General features: G+C 41.9%; 1 protein-coding gene across 1 annotated transcript in view; it reads left to right on the plus strand.

The window, feature by feature from the left end:
- Positions 1 to 17,334, plus strand: part of LOC126251972 (glutamate receptor ionotropic, kainate 2) — a 403,333-nt gene that overhangs the window by 49,864 nt on the left and 336,135 nt on the right. The gene's annotated exons all lie outside the window — the stretch shown is intronic.

Here is a 17,334-nt window from a genome sequence, read left to right on the forward strand (position 1 = left end):
GATACTTATTAACCAGTATCAGATGCTGTCAGGATGCGAAGTTCTAGTACTAACAACAGAATGAGATTTTCACTCTGCAGCGGAGTGTGCGCTGATATGAAACTTCCCGGCAGATTAAAACTGTGTGCCCGACCGAGACTCGAACTCGGGACCTTTGCCTTTCGCGGGCAAATGCTCTACCGCAGGAGAGCTTCTGTAAAGTTTGGAAGGTAGGAGACGAGATACTGGCAGAAGTACAGCTGTGAGGCCAGGCGTGAGTCGTGCTTCGGTAGCTCAGTTGGTAGAGCACTTGCCCGCGAAAGGCAAAGGTCCCGAGTTCGAGTCTCGGTCGGGCACACAGTTTTAATCTGCCAGGAAGTTTCACTAACAACAGACTTACTCAAACCTAAAAGATGGGCTGACCACAATCAAGGGCCTGAGTGATCTATCCCTCTTTCCTAATGTTCTGAAGATATCCTCTTTCCTCCTTGAGAAAGGAACTAACAGTTCCGGAACCTAGAAGCATTTACTGCTGGAATTTTGCTTCATATCGGTATACTAAGTGCTACCGAGCTTGTGTATTTTCTTAACATTTATCTAAAGTTAAAGGTGTTTCAAAAATAAACTTTTGGAACAGATTACTTACACCAGAACAAGAGAGAAAGTACATACAAAGATATGTCCGAAAATCATTCGTTTTCGAGTTTTCAGTGAAAGCTGAGTTCAAAGGCTTTCTATGTATGACCCAACAATTTCACTTACCTACTCATCTCTTTGACTCATGTATTCTAGACAGCGTTGTACTGTCAGGGAGACTTGCTTTACTTTCGTCATTCGCCTGTCCTCAACGCATCAATTATGTATATGCATTACAGGAAGTGAGTTAACTGAAAGTGGTCCATTTAAACATGGCAATATATTCATTTCGTGAGTAGACACACATGAATTTTATGTACCTCCGCGCGAATGGCACTAGACAGAAGACTGCACGGGTTTATAGACGGCTTTTGCAGACCGAAGACAGTCGAGTCATCCAGTCTTTTGTGCTGTGTATCGTTGGGTTGCCGAGACGGGATCCGTAGCACCACAGTGTGTTGACCGAGACTGGCTGGTTGGTTGGTTGATTCTGGGGAGGGGACCAAACAGCGAGGTCATCCATCCCATCGGAGTGGGGAAGGATGGTGAAGGAAGTCGGCCGCTCCCCTTCAAAGGAACCGTCCCTGCATTTCCCTAAAGCGATTTAGGGAAGTCACGGAAGACCTAAAGCAGAATGACCGGACGCAGGTTTTGAACCGTCGACGTGCCGAATGCGAGTTCGGTGTGCTAACCACTGCGCCACCTCGCTGGGTGTTGACCAAGGAAGAATACGTGTTACTTACACATTTGAGCAGGGCTGTTGAAGAAGAGCCACGTATCAGCGGAAGACTAGTGGCCCCTGGCATGTGGCACATCTCGATGGTCATCGTGGAGGATACTTCATGAGCAACTCATGTATCCGCATCTTCAACGTGTACAGGGCCTTAAGTCTGTCTATCAGCCACCAGGGGGGCAAAGTTTGCCGACGGTTTGCTGCATAAACTGCCATTCCGCTGTTGGTCTCTTAACTTTGATCTACAGACGAAGCAAGATTTGAAAGAGATGGAATGACAAATTTCAACAAGCAACACATATGGGCCGATCGCAATTGTCACGCTGCAGTGCAGTATCACTTTAACATTAATGTGTGGGCTGGAACTGTATGTAAAAGTCTTGTTGGAGCATACGTTCTCCCAGCACGTCTTAGAAGTGCTGTCAACATGGACTTTATGTATAACACCTTCCAAGACCTACAAGAAGATGTGCCCCTGCAAATAAGAGGAAATATGTGGCTTATGCGCGATGGAGCTCCAGCACATTTCACTCTCATTGTTCGAGATGCATTCGCTGGTATCTACAGTGACAGATGAATAGGTAGAGGAGGACCAGTTCCGTGGCCTGCTTGTTCTCCCGGTCTCGGTCTTTTTTTATTATTACCTCTGGAGGCACCTTAAGCATTTGGTCTACGTAGTAATCAGATTCTTCCATTCAGATCCATTCGAAACTGTCAAGGAATATTTGAAAGGGTGCGGAAATCCATTATTCGTGTATGCGTTTTTACAAGCAAGAAAAGGACATTTCGAGCCTTCATTATATGTTGCTCAGCGACGAATCTTAAATTGTAGACTTTCATTTGTAACTCTATAATTCGGACATATGTTTACGCGACCTTTTTTTCTTGTTTTGGTGTAAGGAGCCGGTCCTCCAAGTATTTTTAAAACACCCTGTATGAACAAACTCCTAAAATACATGTGAATGCTATACTCACTGCAATCATACTGTTACTTAGGCTTCAGCGACAGTTACTGGTTAGCATAACATTGTGTGTAGTGCCACGTCATATTGTGAAGTTAGTGCCACTGAACAAAAACAACGTTTTGGCTTTTGCTACGGTTACAGTAGAGGCCTTACTCTGTGTCTAACCAGACAGTTTGTGACGCTACAACGCAGTCCTTGCTATGAATTTTTTATACTCAAGTTGAGCAATTACTAACGAGCACTTTATAATCGAAGTGTTGCAGTTACATTCCACCCGACAATAACACCAAGTAGGTTCCTTCCGATCCATACCTTATTGAACCGAGTGTGTCACGCCATTATCAAGAGAAAATATGTTAATTATCAAATTATTTGCATAGACGGTGAAGAGTAAATTTCAGACAGGTTATCGTAGTTAATTGTTGCACTTCATAAGCTTACGCCAAACGTAGTAACTTGAAAATAGACTGAAGTAATAAATTGGATTAATAAGATTTATTTCAATGCTTATTCAGCTGAAGTTAGTTCAAGGATATTTCATGAAACTATAAAGCTTATTCCACCTGACAATCCCCCAATTAATGAATTATTATCATTCAAAACAAAGTTAATCAATTATTGGCAATATATTTCACTACCAGTAGATTAAACTGTGCAAAGTACATAACTTTAAAGGCAGAATGACAGTCCATTATTCAAAATCTCGATAGATAATTATCTGTGTTGTCAGCATTGCACTTAGCTGACAAATTATGAACAAAATAATTATCAAAATACTTATTGAAAGTTAACCATTAATGTTTAAGTGTAGATAGATTGTTACGACATTGTTTTATATGACTACTGAGCCTGACACAGCACTTACGTAAAAGTTCCCGTTCCACCTGCTGCGCTACAAACAGGTAAATTTCATTTTTGACACAATTATTCACGTACTTGGTGAACAGTACTGTCGCTCATCAGTTGAGCTGGCGACCGATTTTTTTATTGTTTTTAGAACTTAATCATTTCTTTCGGCAAAATTTCCACTGGCAAAATTTATTTCCAAATTATTTCCATTATTTCATTTACCGATCGTTATTGGATGAAATTACTCATTCAATAACGATCAAGTTATAACATCTCCTGTTTGCCGCGGAATAATCATTATTTACTTTGGATTAGGATGCCTTACCCCGACTAGGGTCAAAATTCATAATTCACGGTCATTGTCAACTTGTAATTTCGCAAATCCCGGGAAGCAGGGGTTGTTATAAGTTGTTTTGCAGTGTGACGCGGCTCCATACACAGAAGACTTTCATGGCCACGACTATCAATTTTTCGGAATCATTTCTACACATGCTTCAGTTCATATTATGTAAGTCAGGCTCAACGTGCTTTGAATTCCGTTTATTATGTAAGTCAGGCTTAACGTTGCTTTGAATTACGTTTTATCAGAGTGCCTCTCACGGCTGAATCGCTATCGACGTTTTTACGTAACTCTGAAAGGTGATGTATCTACAGAGCAAGCACTACAATAACCCAAAGAATGACAAACCCAATGGAACGATCTCATGCAAACACTGTTTTTTTCCCTTGTTTATTCTCGATCAATCATACTTCATCTTCTTTTTATTGACAAATGTATTCATCGCAATGGATAAAGATACATCAAACAGTTTGATACAAAGTGACATTACGAATAATCACATGCAACCATCTAAATCACTTCACATTTTTGTCATTTCTTATTTTTAGTTCTGACAACGATTCCCAAGCGTCAAGACCGGTAAACTGTCATAGGTCCATCAAACACGCTCAAAACAGTTGTGAATGAAAATAATTTCTCAAAACAGATCAGGCACTCCAATTTGATAATTGAATTTCAACTCAGTACAAAAACTAAGACATGGGTGAATTTCCTGAGACGTTGGAAGTCGGCGAAATTGTTCACATACGTTCTTCGTCACAGAACTTGTATTTTAACCATGTCTATGTTATTCTATTCTTCCTCAAAATGCTTCTCAATCTCATCTACATTGCCTATAATGTCTGACTCCTTTTTTTGTAATGAAGATTACAAAATTAGTCTGTACATCCACAGGAAATCTACATCAAACAACTCCGAGAAAATCACAGAATTTTTAATTTCAATGAAAGGGCTCTCCGAACGCTTACTTTACAGTTTCTGCGTTTTATGGATTATTTCAATTTGTGTGTTTTTGTGGGTCAATTCACGATTTTTACCTGCGTAGTGTCACGAAGGCGCGCAAAATGTCAGAATATCTCATCGTGTGGAGACCTCATCATCTGTGGGTTCTCTCTTAACTGACAAACTGAATTCATTCTCAGAGCGTTTGAAGAGATTTGCTTAGGGACTTCACTAATACGGTGATTATTCAAACTGTCTGAGTTCGCGTTGGAAACCTTCATATGTTATTTCCCCCTACTGATTGTAATATATTTTATCATTCTGCGGACATTCGACGTTTTGCTACACAATGTATTTTGGCCTTATCTGTAACTGCTCACAGCGGAAGACTAGTGAGAGCAGCTACAGAGTATAGTTTTATAACTTCGTGGTTTGAGGCTAATACTTGTAACGAAGAAGGAACAGAATGAACCCTGTTGCTAGCACATACACCATATCTTCCTTACAGTCACTGAAATTGATGCCCATCTCTAATGGACTGGTCACCATCAAGAGCGTTACATCATTCTATAAAAAAACAACAGAGAATTGTAATTTAATCCAGGAAACAGGGACATATTGAGTAGTTAGTATTTCGAAACCCTGACGTTACCTCATATCGTCAAATACCTTGATAGGTGTATTGTCCGCCACTAGGATTCAGCACCTTCGTGTAGCGTGTAGTAAACGTGTGAATTAGTTAAGTAACCACATAGGCACACGTACCATATAGCCTACGAGGAGTACTTGGAAAATGTGTGGTACTTTTCGTTTCATGATTGTTACAGTTACATAAAATATATTTCGAAACCGGATGGTCATTTTTGGATCCTTGCACATGACAGAAGCAATACCAAATGATTTAGTTCCTGTGTTGTCATAAAGTCATGTCATTTTTGTGTACAGCTTTATTGCCCCTGGTGTATCACACACACCGTTGCTACCTCCGGTTTATTATTAATTTTAAATATGATAAAAAAATGGTTCAAATGGTTCAGAGCACTATGGGACTTAACTTCTGAGATCATCAGTCCCCTAGAACTTAGAACTACTTAAATCTAACCAACCTAAGGACATCACAGACATCCAAGCCCGAGGTAGGATTCGAACCTGCGACGGTAGTGGTCGCGCGATTCCAGACTGTAGCGCCTAGAACCTCTCGGCCACCCCGGCCGGCTAAATATGATATAATTGGAGCACTCTCTGTCTGCTCCACTTACTAACTTTCCGTTGTGCTGCCTGGCTCATAGCTCTGGAATCTCATTATTATTTACCACTTAAGAAAAACATTACAACGAAAACTTGAAAATAGCCGCCTCTGTAGCCTAAAGCACGCTTGCACAATAGCGATCCATTTAAAGGTAGGCCGGCTTTGGTTCTCAGGGTGGAAAAAATAATCGTCATATGCATTTGACCGAGAGGAGATGAGGTAACGTAATATTCCTGATAAGTGGTCGTTGTGCCAGTATTCGTCATTAAATTCCAAATTTCTCCGCAGTGTGTTTGTTACCCCGTGTGGGCATACGATATTGTTGATGGTACTCCATTCGTCGGATGGCAATGTGGAGCTCGGCGGTCACGTTAGTGCTATTCGAGAGGAGTCGGCTCTTTGCCGACACCGGTATTCACCCTCTCCTGTCTCTGATAATCCTACAGCACGAACATAACACCACATTATACACACGCCCTTTAGAGTCAGCTGCAGTCAGCACACACAATACGATACATCTCTCACACACTGCAAGCAAATGGAGCCGTTAAAGGTGGAGGATGAAATTCTGATTATGCGGGTGAAACTACTCTGCGGCGTCTCACAGCCTACAACGCCACACGACTCTTTGCTTCTACCTTCATGCAAACGTGATTTTCAGCTTTTAGTTTTTTTTTTCCTCGTTTTGAAGGAAATTACACTGTCTGACAAAAAGTGTGAAGAACTCAGAAGGGCAGGAGAAAACACAGTGGAACTTCGGGTTCAAATGGTTCAAATGGCTCTGAGCACTATGGGACTTAACATCTGAGGTCATCAGTCTCCTAGAACTTAGAACTACTTAAACCTAAGGAAATCACACACATCCATGCCCGAGGCAGGATTCGAACCTGCGACCGTAGCGGTCGATTGGTTCCAGACTGTAGCGCCTAGAACCGCTCGGCCACACCGGCCGGCGAACTTCGGGGATTGAGAGAGTATGTGTCTTGTTCAGTGACTACAATATCGAGCAAAACCCTCAAAGAACTTGGTAGTGTATACCCTTGTCAGTACGACGTCATATCCGCTTTGGCCTGGAAGGAATCAGTGATTCGGTTAGGAAGGGTTCTCATCAAGCCGTTGTATCCACCCCTGAAGCAGACTGGTCCACAAATGTTGTAACCGGTCCTTGATATCCCGAATACCGGCACTTGGTCAGACATGTTATATCGGGGATAGATCGTGGGATCTTGCTGATCACGTGATTACCTGGACATCATGCCACCCATAGAGACATGCCATGTTTAGACGAGCATTTTCCTCTTTAATACTGGCACTAGAGTATAATCGCACGTCACTCGACATGAGCACACTGTACGTCATTTACGGAATACTGCACTATAAAGTTCCATCAACCACTACCAGCTGTGACCTGAAATCATGTACGTTGTTTTCCCAAACCACAACGCAATGAGGAACACTGCTGTTATTCATTATTTATTTATCTATTTGTTTACTTATTTATTTATTTTTTGAGTCATTGGTGTTCAGTCTGATTTGAAGTGCCCGCCACGGATTTCTCTCCTGCGCTAACCTCTTCATTTCAGAGTAGTATTTGCACCCTACGGACTAAGTTATTTGCTGAATGAATTCCAATTTCCGCCTTCCACTACAGTTTTCACCATCTACAGGTCCCCGTAGTACCAGGAATGTCATTCCCTGTTGTCTTAACACATATCCTGTCACCCTGTCCCTTCCTCTTGTCAGCGTTTCCTGTTCGTTCCTCTCTTCGCCAGGGGAGCCTCCGCATTCCATATCTTATAAGTCCACCTGATTTTCAACATTCTTCTGTAGCACCACAGTTCACTAAACGATGTTCCCAGTGTAAGTCAGCCCTGGACGATGATCTATAACCAAGTAGGCGAGAGCTGCTCTTCTATCTTCCGAGTAGGCTTCCGTCTGTTGTCGTCCGGTCATTGGCGGATTGTACTCGGCCGCCAATTGGGCGCGGCGAAGTCGGTAGCTTCACTCTCAGCGTCGCCCGTAGGTAGCGCTAGTGGACCTCGCGCAAGTGGCGAGTCTCCACGACACTGGCAACAACTTTGATCTTTGCACCTGTGATGCTTCTGCCCTAGCTGTGTTTTGTTCGGCAAATAAAGTATGAAACATTCTTTTATTTCCGTAATTTCTTCTTCCATGTACAGACTGAACAGTAGAGGCGAAAGACTTCACCAGTGTCTTAGATCGACAAATCCGATGATAGTGTCTTGATATTTTTTAATTCTTGCTTCCTTTATTAAGCGCTATGTCAGGACTACCAGTTTGGTGCCTTTACCTTTCCTAAAGCCAAATTGATCATGTAACAGATCTTCGGTTTTCTTTTTAGCTCTTCTGTATATTACTGTTTCTACAATCTTGGATGCATGAGATGATTGTGAGATAGTTTCCGCATCTACCTGCCTGTGCTGTCTTTGGAAGTGTGTGGATGATATTTTTCTGAATGTCTGATGGTACGTCGCCAATCTCATGGATTCTACACACCAACTTGAATTCCGTTTGGTTTCATTTCCCCCTAATTATTTTAGAGATCTCGACTGTGAGTTATCTGTCCCTTTCGCTTAATTGGATCTCAAGTCTCTGAGGGCTCTTTTATATTCTGACTCTAATACTGCACCCGATATATCTTCCTTATCAGCTCCGGTTTCTTCCTCTATAAGGTGGTCAGGCAAGTCTCCCCTTCACTGCACTCTTAATGTAACCACCGTTGCTTTTGATACCGCCGAAGGTTGTTTTGACTATTTTGTATTCAGAATCAATCCTTCCAACAGTCATTTCCTTTTTAATTTCTTCACATTCTTCCTGCAGCAACTTCGTCTAGGCTGCATTGCATTTTCTATTTATTTCCTTCCTAGCTGGTTTATGTTGCTGTATGCCTGTCTTCCCATCAATATTTTTGTACTTGCTTCTTTCCGAGGTACCTCTCCAAAACAATGGAAGCATAGGACCTCAGCGCATGTCACGATGAACTCTCCTACGATGTTCAGTGGTGCTACTGCGAAAAGCATTTCATCGCCGAACACAGTGCGACGCCATTCATCAACTGTCTGTGCTTTCCGATCACAGAACCCTCCAAATAAAGGGCGTTTGTGTTGTGGTCCTAATGACAGCCAATGGATGGATCGGTAATTCCTTAGCCAATGTGCTGCTTGTCTGCTATCAGTTGTGTGGGATGACAGAGACTGTTGTAATGACACCATGACTTGTTCTCGAATTGCAGGTGCTGATGCGCTTGGGCTCAATATGGTGTATCCCTCTTGTGTGCTAATGGCAGCCTATGGATGGGTTGGTAATTCCTTAGCTTGGCAGTTGCTTGTCTCCAATTACTGATGCAGGATGACAGAGAATGTTGTAGTGACCCTATTACTTGTTCTCGAATAGCAGGTGTTGATGGTGCACAATACAATGAGGTGGTCAGACGTTATTGACAGGAATACCACATCTGAATGCCGTACAAATTTGGATATTGCACTATTAGACCATCCGGTCAAATGGAGACCAGTATTGAGGCTCCATTGAAACGCTAGCAGGAGCTAATAACGTTGTCTCAAACAAGTACGCGAATTTTCCTTTGCTTCACAGTGGTCACTCAAAATCTTATATACCCTAGCAGACCCCATAACAACACTAAACACGAACAAAACTGAACATGAACAAAATTAAACATGAACAAGGCTAATGCATTCGAGTGGCCTTTCTGCCTGTCACAGAATTGCAGCTCTGATCATTTACATACCGCGCCGATGTTTTGTATGGGTACGAAGTTACATTGACGTCTTCTAAGGACTTCTGGGTGCTTCATTACAGCAATGTAAGACGTACATTACTTATATTAAAGACTGAAAGTATCAGTTAAATTCAGTTTGGAACTATCCATTGTTAAGTATTGTAGCCTCTTGGTATGAGGTTCGTTAGACAGGTTACTTACCTCAAGATGTATCAGGTTTGGCATGTCACCTTTAAGCTAACGCTGTTTACCTAACACTGTTAATAGAAACCTTCCATAAATAACGTAAGTCGAAGTTCGTAAGTTCGTCAGACGCTAATAAAACCGCAAGATAACTGCAGTATCATAGATGTGGTGTGACTTTTTTATTTTAGTTTTTCTGACATAGTCTTAATTTTTCGTCATAAAATTACGAAATTTCTGTTCTAGATAGTAAAGTAGTGTCATAAATTATATTTTCTGTATAACGACGTTACAAATCTGTCGCTAATTTTGCATGATTTCTGTTTTTTATAAATCTATAGGTCAGTAGCTTATGGTTAAAACTAATCACTGATTGATTAAAATCTGTGAACGTCATCTGGAAAATTAGGTAAAAATATATTTTAATGAAAATTTCATCTGTGCTAAATAAATAATAAGCAAGTGAACATCTGAAAACAACACTTTACTCTTGACAGTCATTCAAATCTTATTTGGTCTCTATTTAGTTAATTATTATTAGTAAATTATTTGAACCATTTAAAAAAATGCATGTCTTTTTATCCAAACTAAATGTATCGCTATGGCAACGGCCGTGCGGCAGTGGATACACCGGTTCCCGTGAGATCACTGACGTTAAGCGCTGTCGGGCGTGACCGGTACTTGGATGGGTGACCATCCAGCCGCCATGAGCTGTTCCTATTTTTCGGGATGCACTCAGCCTTGCGATACCAATTGAGGAGCTGCTCGACCGAATAGTAGCGGCTCTGGTCAAAGAAAACCATCATAACGACCGGGAGAGCGGTGTGCTGACCACACGCCCCTCCTATCCGCATTCACATCTGAGGATGATACGGCGGTCGGATGGTCCCGATGGGCCAGTTGTGGCCTGAAGACGGAGTGCTTTTAAATTTATCAGTAGCTAAATAACCATTAAATATGTACAAACAATTGTTTTCCACTATCAGTATAAAATTAACACAACTTAAAACATTTCCAACTGCTGGTGCTTTCCGAGTTATTCACTAGCCTTATTCTACCGAATGCGTAAGGCACAAATTCATGTCATCTACTGAATTTGTTTATAAAAAGGGACATTTAGCGCGTAAGCATTTTCCATACACACTACACTATAAGACACACTCTTCCAAATCCACATGAGTGGAAAAGGATAACAAACTTTTCTGTATCTGTATATTTATTCGTTTATGATCTACAATTCTTTTGTATGCTGCAATGTCAACAAGCAGACGAGTATTTACTACTTAGCTTCAGTGTATAAGCGCCACTCTCACAAACATTTCTGAACGTGTTTTTTCAGTAGCGCTACACTATTCGGTTAGAGAGGATTTCGCCGGGTATTTCAACGAGTATCTGCCCTACACCAGGTGACAGGAGTGTCAGACTACTGGACTACTAATTGGTTTTCACAGAGAAATAGACTTAGCTCAAAAGAACCGATTTTTTCATGACACAGAACTTATTCTAGATTCCCTAACACGGAAAAGTCGGTTCTGCAGTCGATAATAATGTTGATCTTATGTCAACGGACGTCACGTAAACTCATTTCCTGTCTCTGGTGAACTATCTCCGCTTTTGGGATCTTAATGACCTGTCACTAAGAACCCGTTAATGACACGCCGGCAACAATTTCCCCTTTCTGTATCTTGCGTGTCATCGCCGAGATTTATTTCTCAAAAGGCTATTATGTTGTTCATGTGGAATGGAAAGTGGTACCTTGAGGTTCTTGAATACAGTGGGCTAACCTGCTGCGCTAACTGTTAAAGCTTTCCACACTATTCCAAAGAGTCTCGGGATGTATCGCTGTGGTATGCTTAGATTTTTATCAACTGCTTTCTTCTTCGTCATCTTCCTAACAACATGAACACTGCACTACTCTGTACATCCATTCGTTACCACCTGTTTCATTAATTTTTGTTCCTATAATGATAATTAAAGACTACATTAAGTAACAATTACTCATTAGTGTAATTCTTCGTAGTAGTCTAAAATCTTTGCATTCTTTCTCTGTCAGCCTGTTGTCTTTTCTCAGTCCATCCGCTGTTCAGTTTGTCTTCATTATGGAAGCCATTAAACCCATCGACCACTGACTCACTTCATACGATCTGTGATATCTCCTCAGTTTAATTCATCCTGTTCAATACAATTTCTCTCCCTACTGAACCGAACCTCAGGAAAACTTTAGTCCTCTTTCTCTAAGTGATTCGATAGATCTTTCATTTTCATTGCACTGTTCTTCCGTTCCGCGTTATTTATGCTGTCCACTCACGATCATGCGTACTGTCTTGCAGAGGATCTTTATCTAGAATTTCTCTGTGCCGCTTAGTTAACAGAATGAGTTTCCGTCAGGCTGAGGAAAACTGATTTTTGGATCACAATAGCTTTCTTTTTCGACATAGGCTCGTCTTGTCTATCAAAATTTGGGCCTTGTGGTAGACGAATGGAAGGAATCTGCTACCTTCAGAGCGAAATAACATGAAAGAAGCTATACAAAGGGGCCAAAACATTACGGCTATCGCTCATCATGAGCTGAATACTTCCTGGCGGAACTGCGGGCTTGTGATGCGACAAGAAAAGAGATGGATGAGTCGTCACTGTAGCAACACAGATAGGGGAAATACACTGACACAAGCGACTTTGACAACTGGCATATTACGAGGGGAGGTCAGAAAGTAAAGGGACATTTGCATTTTTTCGCCTTAGGGCTTGGTAACACTGCTAGTATCCAGGGCTGAAATATTATCGTCTGCAACAATTCTACCCAACGTGTCACTTATTCCCGCCTTAGTCATTGTATTGTAGCAGAAAGTGAAGCATCTCAGCTCCATTGTTGACCTGCAGCAAGGAGGAAATGAGAGGACAGTGATTCACGTTTTGTTTGCGGGAGGCTTTAAACCTGCGGAAATTATTCGTTGAATGCAAGCGCAGTATGGTGAGTACTGTTTGTCGCGAAGCAAGATCTACAAACTGATAAACCGCTTCAGATAGGAAAGAACTTCTCTATGTGACGGGGGAGGATCGGGCAGGCCATCGAAGTCAACAACTGTGGACAATTTGGAAGTCGCTGAGGGTGTGATGATGGAAATAGACGAATCATAGTGGGTGAAATCGGCAATACTTCACGTATCTGTCATAGTTCAGTGTATTCCCCCTTACACGACAGGCTAAATTTTCTGAAAGTGTGTGCAAGGTGGATACCGAAAGAGTTGTCAGCGCAGCTAAGGTGCAAAGGAAGGACATCTCTCGTAAACATTTGGGCCGTTATCATCGCGATGGAGATGGCTTTTAACAGAAAATTGCTATTATAGACGAAACGTGGGTGCATCATCACGAACCGAAAAGCAAGGCTGCGAGCATAGTTTGCAAACACCCATCATCACTGGAAGTTAAGAAATTGAAACGTCAACCATCATCCAATAAGATTATGCTAAAATATTCTGGGTCATGGAAGGTGTTGTAGCCGTTCATTTCACTTCAAGAGGCGAAACTGTCAACAGTGTGATATGTTGCGAACTGAACAGAAACTTGCTATATATCCAAAAGTCGCGAAAACAGCGAAAAGAAGTCATCATGCAGCAAGATAAAGCCCGGCGACATTCTGCCAAACGGATGGCCGAAACAATAAAGCAGTTGGGATCCGAATTGCTGGAACACCCGGTATATAGTCCAGACTTGGCTACAAGCGATTTCTCTATGTTTCGACCACTGAAGGAAGCTTTCAGGGGCAGAAGATTTGCAACCGATGCCGATGCAGAAGTTACTGATACGGTTCGAACTTGGTTACAGGTGCAACCACAAAACTGTTTTCCCAATGTAATCAAAAAACTTGTAAAACGTTGGACAAAGTGAAATGATAATTAAATCAAGACACTAAGCTGTCGACAGGCATTGATACACGTTGTATTTGTTTTGGGCGGACGTCCTATGACACTTCTTCAAGTTCATCGGTGATACATTAACTCAGTTTTTTTTATTACAGAGGGCAGCTAACCCTCTGACTGAACACACTGAGCTACCGTGCCGGCTGTCCATCCGAGCCACTGAGAGCACAGAGGATAGTGCGACTGTAGAGATTTATTCCTTGCACGCTCCTCGTGAGACCCACATTCCCTATTTAATGTCCACACACTACATTCGTAGTACCCCTGCGCATCACATTACTCGCGGCAGATAATCTCACCGAGCCCCGTAAGAGTTCGGACAATTCGTGTGCATCCAGCACAGAAGAAGAAGGTCAATGGCTGGTTAGCCTTAACTACATGGAGATGGTATCAGTTCTTTCGCACATGTCCGAAAGAACAGATACCACCGGTGACCATGCAGCTCTCTTAGAATGAAATGATAATTACAAGGCTAGTCGAAAGTATCTTGCAGTATCGGCTGTTGTCTTTTCTATGATAACATCACTTGATAATGGTACACTGCCCTCATACTTACTGAATAGTAATGAAATAGATAAGAATAAAGATTATTGTTACTATTTCAGCTCCGTGCGCAAATATTTATCTCACTGTTTTACAAAGATCACAAATGAAATACAAAACATTCTCCTGATCCACACAACCAACATATTCCCAGTCTGAGATTTCCTCAGTATCACGTGTGGACAGGTATGTCCCAATAAAAATTACATCACAATACTGTCCTTCGAGAGGTACTACATGAGACTGCACGGTGTGTTGGACGTGACACAGTGCCGTCAGAGTTCCCTTAATTAGCACCAGCTGTGACCTGAAGGCATACTCGATATCTCTCCACATCATGACGCTAGCAGTCACGCAGAAACTCCTGTCAAAATATTGCAAGAACGGTAGTCTCTCCAGGTCGCCACCATACATGTCAAAGAGCTTATCTGGGGTAGTTCAAGACCGCGATCCCGGTACTCAGGCGGTAGGAGGCGAGATACTGGCAGAAGTAAATCTGTGGGTACCGGGCGTGAGTCGTGCTTCGGTAGCTCAGATGGTAGAGCACTTGCCCGCGAAAGGCAAAGGTCCCGAGTTCGAGTCTCGGTCGGGCACACAGTTTTAATCTGCCAGGAAGTTTCATGTAGCCACACTGTTTCGAGGTCGACCATTTTCGACAAAGAAATTCTGCTTGCAGCTTAATCAGCTGACTGGAAATACCATAACAGTAATTCAGCGATGTTATAAAGTATAGCTGCCCCTTAGACACAAACGACACCAACGAACTGCAAAGCCAGTCATGGATTTTAATTAGCCTATCCATAAGTGATACGATCACAGTCGATACCAGACAATTACGCACGTGACCCAAACGGTGCAGAGAGAGACAGATTTCCTACCTCAACTTTTTTCACTCTTGGAGAATGGTCAGAGCTATAAGGCTCTAAGGCTCTAATGATAAGATGATTTAGCGTTTGTTTGCAGTCTAAAGAAATTATAGGACTGTGAGGTGTGACGAAGCAATAGTGAGCCCTACGCATGCGTGGTATTAAAATACAAGGTTTCTCAAACAGATTGAACATACTTCCTAAGACTGTACCTCTTACTTCATGAAGGTCGAATCTCTGGGTGGGTTTTAACACACGCATCGAAACTAAAAGCTACTCATTCACCTCGATGTATCTTTCCAGATCATTTGCACTGATTTCAAATGTGCAAATAGGTCGCTCTCTGTCTCGCTCGTTCATTAACAGTTTCCCTCAGGTAGAGACGACGATAAAGGAAAGCAGCTAAAGACAACAGGTAAGATTCAATAACGGACATGAGCACGGTACTACACCTCCTGCAGCCCAAAGTATTCAATGATGTCACCATCAGTTTCAAGACACTGGCTGTTTATGTATGGGAAAACCCGCTGGTCATCTCCGACGTATTCAACAGTGTGCTTGAAGGATTCCACGTATGTTTATTCTCCGTGCCAGACTCACAAGCGTGTCTGGGGTGTTCGGCGGCGACTTCTATGTTTCAAGCCATGCAGGATTCAGTTAATGGAAGTCAAAGATGATGGTAATAAACGAAAACTTGTAGGTATTTGTGAATTCATTTCTGTCATGGAGATGTAGATGTAACTATTTATTTTACGTTTGCTACTCAGTAATGTGGTTACGTTCTCATTAAGTAAAAAAAGTGAACCGTGATACGTAAGAACACGAGGATAACAGAAGCCAAATCTGACCGCCAAGTGTGAAAGACACTATCCAAAGCTTAATTTGCTTCGCGGCGTTTCTTGTGGAAAAGGAGGTCTCAGGAATCACGTCCCTGGAGATGTTCGAAATCTGCCTTTTTTTCCACAGTTGCGAGACTACGTCGAAAATTTCATTTTTCGACAAGAATTTGCACCATTGCCACAGTGTGTAACAGCATTTATTTGTAGTGAGATACCTCAATTATGGACCACCCTTAATTGGCATTACACCACTGAGCTCCAAAGCTGCTTCATGTCGCGGTAGGTGATATTTTTGTGCCGGTGTGAATACAGTTCCGATTATGCTCCTTCCTCCCCTCTAACCACTTCGAGTTAACTGCGAAGTCGCATAGCAACAGAAGAGTGAATGCCGTACTTCGGACTTGCTGGTAAAAATATCGGATAGCTTTCTCTACCGGCGGCATATCTGTCGTACGTCCGGTAGAGGCAGTGTTGAACTTTAATTGTGAAAGGTAAATGAAAACTGTCGTCATTACCATTAGTTTAAAATCAACCCCAAAATTATATGTGCATAGGTATAAATGATTCACCTTTTCAAAATCAAAAGGTCTTTTTGAAAAATGAGAAGCCATTCTTACGTTAACGTTCACCATATTTTGTATCTTGCAGAGTAATGGGAGGACGCGAACGACCGGGAAAAATCATTTTATTAATAATTTTTGGAAAAATTGTTTCATGTGATCAGCACAGAAAATCCAACCTCCAAACAGCTTCTAGCTCCGGGAAATGATGTACCCAGACTACTGATGTGTGTGCCGTGGAGGTACCGAACGTTGTTTCAAATGGCACACAGTCCTAAACCGCTCTTCTCGCAGAGAAACAACATAATCACCACACTCTCTGTCAGTCATTGCTTTATATTATTTTCGCCAGAGCTATTGCAGTTATTGATTTCTTGGGTCAATTCTAGTGTGCGATTCCCCGAGTCGGCTTTAGGCAATGACGACATATCTAAGGCAAAGGCGCTATATAGAGGCAATCTTTGAAAGCAACTTATCATATTCGTAAAAAAAACAAATACAGCATACGATAAAATTACAGTCACAGGTCACATAAATTACTTAGCAAAGGATTACATCTAAAAGAATAGAGGGTAACGAAAATAAAAGAAAAAGAGGAATATACATATCTGAAATAAATTAATATCGTAATTTATATTAGAAAAGCAGAGATAACATTTGTTCAAAAATGTTCAAATGTGTGTGAACTCGTATGGGACTTAACTGCTAAGGTCATCAGCCCCTAAGATTACACACTACTGAACCTAAATTATCCTAAAGACAAACACACATACCCATGCCCCAGGGAGGATTCGAACCTCCGCCGGGACCAGCCGCAGAGTCCATGCAGCGCCCAAGACCGCTCGGCTAATCCCGCGCGGCACAGATAACATTTAAATCTATTGCAGTATAGCGCATGATGAAGTCGTGATATTATAAAACAGAGTTAATATATAATGATAATTTTTGTATCTAACAGGACTACCGCGGG

This window comes from Schistocerca nitens, chromosome 1 (genome assembly GCF_023898315.1).
Source record: "Schistocerca nitens isolate TAMUIC-IGC-003100 chromosome 1, iqSchNite1.1, whole genome shotgun sequence".
Classification (NCBI taxonomy): domain Eukaryota; kingdom Metazoa; phylum Arthropoda; class Insecta; order Orthoptera; family Acrididae; genus Schistocerca; species Schistocerca nitens.